General features: G+C 47.0%; 1 pseudogene; it reads right to left on the reverse strand.

Moving 5' to 3' along the window:
* Positions 1–8,308: 8,308 nt before the first annotated feature.
* LOC118515382 overlaps positions 8,309–10,000 on the reverse strand; it is an 8,028-nt pseudogene continuing 6,336 nt past the window's right edge.

The following is a 10,000-nucleotide window of genomic DNA, read 5'->3' on the forward strand; positions in this document are numbered from 1 at the left end:
GACCATCACCAGTTAAGGTGTAGTTGACTTGTCAGGGCACGGTAGTCCCCACAAGTCCCCGATTATTCGTGGATATCGTCCTACGATTGTTTCTGACTCCTTTTGCTCCCCGCAGGTCCCCGTAGGACGACCATCACCAGTTAAGGTGTAGTTGACTTGTCAGGGCACGGTAGTCCCCACAAGTCCCCGATTATTCGTGGATATCGTCCTACGAGTTTTTGTGACCCTTGGGTTCCCGGCAGGTCCCCGTAGGACAACCATCACCAGTTAAGGTGTAGTTGACTTGTCAGGGCACGGTGGTCCCCACAAGTCCCCGATTATTCGGAGATATTGTCCTACGAGTTTTTGTGACCCTTTTGTTCCCCGCAGGTCCCCGTAGGACGACCATCACCAGTTAAGGTGTAGTTGACTTGTCAGGGCACGGTAGTCCCCACAAGTCCCCGATTATTCGTGGATATCGTCCTACGAGTTTTTGTGACCCTTGGGTTCCCGAACTTTGCTACGATGGTTCTGCCTCCAGAGGAGACTTATGAACACTTCGTATCATTTCTTACACCGAACCATGGGATCGCGAGATTGCTCCCGGATCCCTAATCACCTTACATTTTCGTTTCGTTTCCGTACACTACGATGAGCTAATTCAATTTGTTTGTTCGTCTGGCGAACGTTTTATTGCGGAATTACCGCGGTACTTCCAGCCGGGTATGGCTGCCGTACGACCTACAGGATAGATCATCGAACCACTTTTTGTGCATATTGTCCGTAGAGGGTATCACCTAGATACCCCCAACAGACCTTTGGACACTTCCTCACTACTCCTTGGAGCAGCAATCAGGGAACCATATAGTAGGAACAGCCGAATATGGAACTCTTTTCGTACTTTGGACACCTCCTATAACTTGTATGGCGACTTCGGGGACCTTCATTTCGTTCTCAGTTGGTACCCCTATTTCGGTCTTTGGACACCTCGTCTTACCCGTATAACTCACTTTAGGTCCACTTATTTGCCTGATATCTCATCGTGAACCCGTTTTTCGTACACCGTACACACCTAGGAACACCACATATGCGTTTCCCTTTCGATCGTGAAGTTTTCAAATTTTTCGATTTTTGGTCCTAGAAATTCATGAACGGTGGGAGACCAAAATTTTTCATAAAAAAAAAATTTTCACCGTTTGACCATAAAAACCTTCTTTTCGTACAAACCCCATCATTTCTTCACGTTTTAGGCCATTTCTGAAATTTTCGCTTCGATAGTGTGTCCCCTATAATACAAAATGAACATTTTGCATCTCCCACAAGTGGCCATTTTTTTCCGCCACTGAAGAACACGACCTTGGGAACTCGGACCTAGGACGTAGCCATGTAAGTCATAGGCCACCCCAACTTTTGCAAAATACTGTTTCTTTTCACTTTTCATGATCTAAGGCGCGTTCCGACGGCGTTTTGAACAAATTTATGAGAAAAAAAATTTTGACCCTCGGACCAAAATTTTTTCGTTCGGGGCCCCATGGCCTATGGCCAGTATGGGAACTCGGGATGCCGATATGACAAAATTTGTCAAAAAATCACTTGAAAGTCGCTATGGCTCATTAAATAGAGCTTGTAAAGACCTTTCTAAAACACCTTGGTTGACCCCTGTCCGATAAGTAGTTTTCGAGATATTCGAGAATATGTGATTTTTTGGGACTTAGAAAATTTTTGACCCGTACCCTAAGAAAAAGTGATTTTTTCATAGGACAATTTTTTCTTCGCAAATACTGTTTGGTTTCACTTTTCATTATTAGAAACGCGTTCCGAAGCCATTTTCATCAAAATCTCGTGAAAAAAAAATTTCACCCCCGGACCAAAAGTTGGCCGTTCGGTGCCCTATGGCCTATGGCCAGTATGGGAACCAAGGATGCCGATATGCGAAAAAGTGTCAAAAAATCACTTGAAAGTCGCTATGGCTCATTAAATAGAGCTTGTAAAGACCTTTCTAAAACACCTTGGTTGACCCCTGTCCGATACGTAGTTTTCGAGATATTCGAGAATAAGTGATTTTTTGGGACTTAGAAAATTTTCGACCATGACATATATGAAAAGTGATTTTTTCATAGGACAATTTTTTCTTCGCAAATACTGTTTGGTTTCACTTTTCATTATTAGAAACGCGTTCCGAAGCCATTTTCATCAAAATCTCGTGAAAAAAAAATTTCACCCCCGGACCAAAAGTTGGCCGTTCGGTGCCCTATGGCCTATGGCCAGTATGGGAACCAAGGATGCCGATATGCGAAAAAGTGTCAAAAAATCACTTGAAAGTCGCTATGGCTCATTAAATAGAGCTTGTAAAGACCTTTCTAAAACACCTTGGTTGACCCCTGTCCGATACGTAGTTTTCGAGATATTCGAGAATAAGTGATTTTTTGGGACTTAGAAAATTTTCGACCATGACATATATGAAAAGTGATTTTTTCATAGGACAATTTTTTCTTCGCAAATACTGTTTGGTTTCACTTTTCATTATTAGAAACGCGTTCCGAAGCCATTTTCATCAAAATCTCGTGAAAAAAAAATTTCACCCCCGGACCAAAAGTTGGCCGTTCGGTGCCCTATGGCCTATGGCCAGTATGGGAACCAAGGATGCCGATATGCGAAAAAGTGTCAAAAAATCACTTGAAAGTCGCTATGGCTCATTAAATAGAGCTAGTAAAGACCTTTCTAAAACACCTTGGTTGACCCCTGTCCGATAAGTAGTTTTCGAGATATTCGAGAATATGTGATTTTTTGGGACTTAGAAAATTTTCGACCATGACATATATGAAAAGTGAATTTTTCATAGGACCAAAAAGTTTGTCCAAATAGGGTTTTGGTTCACTTTTTATGGTCAGATAAGTGATCCGATGCTATTTTCATGATCATTAGAGGGATTTCACGCTGTGACCAAAAATTTTCATACTTCATACTTGTCCCGGTGCCGTATATGGGAGGACCGGGGGAACATGTCTTCGTAAGTCGTGATGTTCAGTGACGGATTTCTGGGACTTAGAAAAAAAATGTGCTCTCAGGCACATTATATGTTCCATACACACATTATTTTCATTCTTCATACTTGTCCCCGTGCCGTATATGGGAGGACCGGGGGAACATGTCTTCGTAAGTCGTGATGTTCAGTGACGGATTTCTGGGACTTAGAAAAAAATGTGCTCTCAGGCACATTATATGTTCCATACACACATTATTTTCATTCTTCATACTTGTCCCCGTGCCGTATATGGGAGGACCGGGGGAAGATGTGTTTGTAAGTCGTGATGTTCAGTGACGGATTTCTGGGACTTAGAAAAAAAAAGTGCTCTCAGGCACATTATATGTTCCATACACACATGATTTTCATTCTTCATACTTGTCCCCGTGCCGTATATGGGAGGACCGGGGGAAGATGTGTTTGTAAGTCGTGATGTTCAGTGACGGATTTCTGGGACTTAGAAAAATAAATGTACCCTTAGGCACATTATTTGTATCAATAATTGTATCCCCAGCCTTTCATGGGGAACTTTTCCGTATTCCCGGACTTGTACATTTTTCGGGTTCCACCTCCCGACAATGTATCTCTACTGTGCATTACGTACCTGATAACGCACGGCACCCATTGGGTGACTCCACTTAACCATCTTTCGATAATGCCCGTGTTGCAGATATAATCCCAACACCTACCAGGCTTTATATGTACATCGAACGTTACATACGATGCACCCCGTATTCCCGGACTTGTACATTTTTCGGGTTCCACCTCCCGACAATGTATCTCTACTGTGCATTACGTACCTTATAACGCGCGGCACCCATTGGGTGACTCCACTTAACCATCTTTCGATAATGCCCGTGTTGCAGATATAATCCCAACACCTTCCAGGCTTTATATGTACATCGAACGTTACATACGATGCACCCCGTATTCCCGGACTTGTACATTTTTCGGGTTCCACCTCCCGACAATGTATCTCTACTGTGCATTACGTACCTTATAACACACGGCACCCATTGGGTGACTCCACTTAACCATCTTTCGATAATGCCCGTGTTGCAGATATAATCCCAACACCTACCAGGCTTTATATGTACATCGAACGTTACATACGATGCACCCCGTATTCCCGGACTTGTACATTTTTCGGGTTCCACCTCCCGACAATGTATCTCTACTGTGCATTACGTACCTGATAACGCACGGCACCCATTGGGTGACTCCACTTAACCATCTTTCGATAATGCCCGTGTTGCAGATATAATCCCAACACCTACCAGGCTTTATATGTACATCGAACGTTACATACGATGCACCCCGTATTCCCGGACTTGTACATTTTTCGGGTTCCACCTCCCGACAATGTATCTCTACTGTGCATTACGTACCTGATAACGCACGGCACCCATTGGGTGACTCCACTTAACCATCTTTCGATAATGCCCGTGTTGCAGATATAATCCCAACACCTACCAGGCTTTATATGTACATCGAACGTTACATACGATGCACCCCGTATTCCCGGACTTGTACATTTTTCGGGTTCCACCTCCCGACAATGTATCTCTACTGTGCATTACGTACCTTATAACGCACGGCACCCATTGGGTGACTCCACTTAACCATCTTTCGATAATGCCCGTGTTGCAGATATAATCCCAACACCTACCAGGCTTTATATGTACATCGAACGTTACATACGATGCACCCCGTATTCCCGGACTTGTACATTTTTCGGGTTCCACCTCCCGATAATGTATCTCTACTGTGCATTACGTACCTTATAACGCACGGCACCCATTGGGTGACTCCACTTAACCATCTTTCGATAATGCCCGTGTTGCAGATATAATCCCAACACCTACCAGGCTTTATATGTACATCGAACGTTACATACGATGCACCCCGTATTCCCGGACTTGTACATTTTTCGGGTTCCACCTCCCGACAATGTATCTCTACTGTGCATTACGTACCTGATAACGCACGGCACCCATTGGGTGACTCCACTTAACCATCTTTCGATAATGCCTGTGTTGCAGATATAATCCCAACACCTACCAGGCTTTATATGTACATCGAACGTTACATACGATGCACCCCGTATTCCCGGACTTGTACATTTTTCGGGTTCCACCTCCCGATAATGTATCTCTACTGTGCATTACGTACCTTATAACGCACGGCACCCATTGGGTGACTCCACTTAACCATCTTTCGATAATGCCCGTGTTGCAGATATAATCCCAACACCTACCAGGCTTTATATGTACATCGAACGTTACATACGATGCACCCCGTATTCCCGGACTTGTACATTTTTCGGGTTCCACCTCCCGACAATGTATCTCTACTGTGCATTACGTACCTTATAACGCGCGGCACCCATTGGGTGACTCCACTTAACCATCTTTCGATAATGCCCGTGTTGCAGATATAATCCCAACACCTTCCAGGCTTTATATGTACATCGAACGTTACATACGATGCACCCCGTATTCCCGGACTTGTACATTTTTCGGGTTCCACCTCCCGACAATGTATCTCTACTGTGCATTACGTACCTTATAACACACGGCACCCATTGGGTGACTCCACTTAACCATCTTTCGATAATGCCCGTGTTGCAGATATAATCCCAACACCTACCAGGCTTTATATGTACATCGAACGTTACATACGATGCACCCCGTATTCCCGGACTTGTACATTTTTCGGGTTCCACCTCCCGACAATGTATCTCTACTGTGCATTACGTACCTGATAACGCACGGCACCCATTGGGTGACTCCACTTAACCATCTTTCGATAATGCCCGTGTTGCAGATATAATCCCAACACCTACCAGGCTTTATATGTACATCGAACGTTACATACGATGCACCCCGTATTCCCGGACTTGTACATTTTTCGGGTTCCACCTCCCGACAATGTATCTCTACTGTGCATTACGTACCTTATAACACACGGCACCCATTGGGTGACTCCACTTAACCATCTTTCGATAATGCCCGTGTTGCAGATATAATCCCAACACCTACCAGGCTTTATATGTACATCGAACGTTACATACGATGCACCCCGTATTCCCGGACTTGTACATTTTTCGGGTTCCACCTCCCGACAATGTATCTCTACTGTGCATTACGTACCTGATAACGCACGGCACCCATTGGGTGACTCCACTTAACCATCTTTCGATAATGCCCGTGTTGCAGATATAATCCCAACACCTACCAGGCTTTATATGTACATCGAACGTTACATACGATGCACCCCGTATTCCCGGACTTGTACATTTTTCGGGTTCCACCTCCCGACAATGTATCTCTACTGTGCATTACGTACCTGATAACGCACGGCACCCATTGGGTGACTCCACTTAACCATCTTTCGATAATGCCCGTGTTGCAGATATAATCCCAACACCTACCAGGCTTTATATGTACATCGAACGTTACATACGATGCACCCCGTATTCCCGGACTTGTACATTTTTCGGGTTCCACCTCCCGACAATGTATCTCTACTGTGCATTACGTACCTGATAACGCACGGCACCCATTGGGTGACTCCACTTAACCATCTTTCGATAATGCCCGTGTTGCAGATATAATCCCAACACCTACCAGGCTTTATATGTACATCGAACGTTACATACGATGCACCCCGTATTCCCGGACTTGTACATTTTTCGGGTTCCACCTCCCGACAATGTATCTCTACTGTGCATTACGTACCTGATAACGCACGGCACCCATTGGGTGACTCCACTTAACCATCTTTCGATAATGCCCGTGTTGCAGATATAATCCCAACACCTACCAGGCTTTATATGTACATCGAACGTTACATACGATGCACCCCGTATTCCCGGACTTGTACATTTTTCGGGTTCCACCTCCCGACAATGTATCTCTACTGTGCATTACGTACCTGATAACGCACGGCACCCATTGGGTGACTCCACTTAACCATCTTTCGATAATGCCTGTGTTGCAGATATAATCCCAACACCTACCAGGCTTTATATGTACATCGAACGTTACATACGATGCACCCCGTATTCCCGGACTTGTACATTTTTCGGGTTCCACCTCCCGATAATGTATCTCTACTGTGCATTACGTACCTTATAACGCACGGCACCCATTGGGTGACTCCACTTAACCATCTTTCGATAATGCCCGTGTTGCAGATATAATCCCAACACCTACCAGGCTTTATATGTACATCGAACGTTACATACGATGCACCCCGTATTCCCGGACTTGTACATTTTTCGGGTTCCACCTCCCGACAATGTATCTCTACTGTGCATTACGTACCTTATAACGCGCGGCACCCATTGGGTGACTCCACTTAACCATCTTTCGATAATGCCCGTGTTGCAGATATAATCCCAACACCTTCCAGGCTTTATATGTACATCGAACGTTACATACGATGCACCCCGTATTCCCGGACTTGTACATTTTTCGGGTTCCACCTCCCGACAATGTATCTCTACTGTGCATTACGTACCTTATAACACACGGCACCCATTGGGTGACTCCACTTAACCATCTTTCGATAATGCCCGTGTTGCAGATATAATCCCAACACCTACCAGGCTTTATATGTACATCGAACGTTACATACGATGCACCCCGTATTCCCGGACTTGTACATTTTTCGGGTTCCACCTCCCGACAATGTATCTCTACTGTGCATTACGTACCTGATAACGCACGGCACCCATTGGGTGACTCCACTTAACCATCTTTCGATAATGCCCGTGTTGCAGATATAATCCCAACACCTACCAGGCTTTATATGTACATCGAACGTTACATACGATGCACCCCGTATTCCCGGACTTGTACATTTTTCGGGTTCCACCTCCCGACAATGTATCTCTACTGTGCATTACGTACCTGATAACGCACGGCACCCATTGGGTGACTCCACTTAACCATCTTTCGATAATGCCCGTGTTGCAGATATAATCCCAACACCTACCAGGCTTTATATGTACATCGAACGTTACATACGATGCACCCCGTATTCCCGGACTTGTACATTTTTCGGGTTCCACCTCCCGACAATGTATCTCTACTGTGCATTACGTACCTTATAACGCACGGCACCCATTGGGTGACTCCACTTAACCATCTTTCGATAATGCCCGTGTTGCAGATATAATCCCAACACCTACCAGGCTTTATATGTACATCGAACGTTACATACGATGCACCCCGTATTCCCGGACTTGTACATTTTCTTGTACATACTACCGGGCCAGGACGTGCCTTGCGTCCACCATAACACCACCAGGCGTAGGTCGCCTGAGAGGATCGATGCGAACGCATCTCTACAACTTGAAACTCCTAGCCTGAAGTCCCGTCGTTTGCGGGCGGTCGGTGGGCATCGAAACTAGTCAAGTCCACGGTCGGCGAGGTCGGCGGCCACCGGCGTTCCCTATGGTCAGGTACTAACACGTGCAGTGCGACCCCGCGCGATGCGGCCCAGTCTATGAAGCGGGGATGAGGCGCCAGGCTGCAGAGGCAGTTCCAGCGGATCTCGGAGGGTTGTTAGGCCCGCTAGCTTCCGATTGCCCATTAGGTTTTGAAGCGCTATCAGCTCGGATTGGTTACGACCTTAGAGGCGTTCAGGCATAATCCAGCGGACGTAGCGTCATACCAAAGTCCGGTCGAACTAGTATTGAGCCAGTGGTCCGTACCTGTGGTTCCTCTCGTACTGCACAGGAGTTCCGTTACGATAGCACGTATTAGCACACACCAGTAGGGTAAAACTAACCTGTCTCACGACGGTCTAAACCCAGCTCACGTTCCCTTGAAAGGGTGAACAATCCTACGCTTGGGGAATTTTGCTTCACAATGATAGGAAGAGCCGACATCGAAGGATCAAAAAGTCACGTCGCTATGAACGCTTGGCGACCACAAGCCAGTTATCCCTGTGGGAAGACGAGCCATCTGGCGATGGATTGCCAGGAGGAGCCGTGTTGCGCGATTTGCAAGGGCCCGCACTCGATAGGTCACCCGACCTGCCGACGTTAAAAGTCCTGCAGATCAATCTCGGGCGGAGCCGTGCAGCTCAAGATCTTATGCTGCAGACGGCGAAGGAGGTTGGCGCGCATGTTGTCATCGCCAGCGAACTGTACAGGCCTCCGCGTGACAACATCAAATGGGCGATCGACGAGCAGCAGAACGTGGCTATTGTTGCAACCGGCGAATACCCCATTCAACATCTTGGAGGAAGCGCAGCCTCGGGATTGGTGGTTGCAACAATCGGGGGCGTTGCCTTTGCCAGCTGTTACGCACCGCCCAGCATCAGCAATGCGGAGTTCGACGACTATTTGGAAGCAGTAGAAATGGCGCTCGCCGGGTATCCTGCAACGGTGCTAGCAGGCGACTTTAATGCGTGGAACGAGGAATGGGGCAGCGCTCGCACAACATCGCGAGGCGAGAATCTGATGGGAACGGTCAACCATCTCGGGCTGCTGACGCTGAACCTTGGAAGCGAGCCAACGTTCACCGGCAACGGAGTCGCACGTGAAAGCGTGATCGACGTGAGCTTTGCCTCGCCAAGCGTCGCAGTTCCGGATGAATGGAGTATCGTCAACAAATACTCTGGCAGTGACCACAGGTACATCGCATTCAGCGTAGCCATTCCAAGTAGGCGAACAAGCCAGAGTGGACGACATCAGCAGCATCAACACCAGCTACAGCGACGAGGAGGGCTGCACAACACCAGCGGCCTAGCAAGGCACGCCGGAGTGAGGTGGAAGACGGCACAGTTCGATCGCGAGTGCTTTGAGATAGCGCTCTCAAACAGCCGCTTCAGCCTCGCATCAACTCCGGACGAACTGCTCGTCGGCTTAACTGCTGCTTGTGACGGGGTCATGCAGCGAGTCACCGGGCCAACCTTTCGTGTCTCGCCGAAGATGTACTGGTGGACGCCTGAGATCGAGCGGTTGCGGGAGTGCTGCGCAGT

This window comes from Anopheles stephensi, unplaced genomic scaffold (genome assembly GCF_013141755.1).
Source record: "Anopheles stephensi strain Indian unplaced genomic scaffold, UCI_ANSTEP_V1.0 ucontig146, whole genome shotgun sequence".
Lineage (NCBI taxonomy): Eukaryota > Metazoa > Arthropoda > Insecta > Diptera > Culicidae > Anopheles > Anopheles stephensi.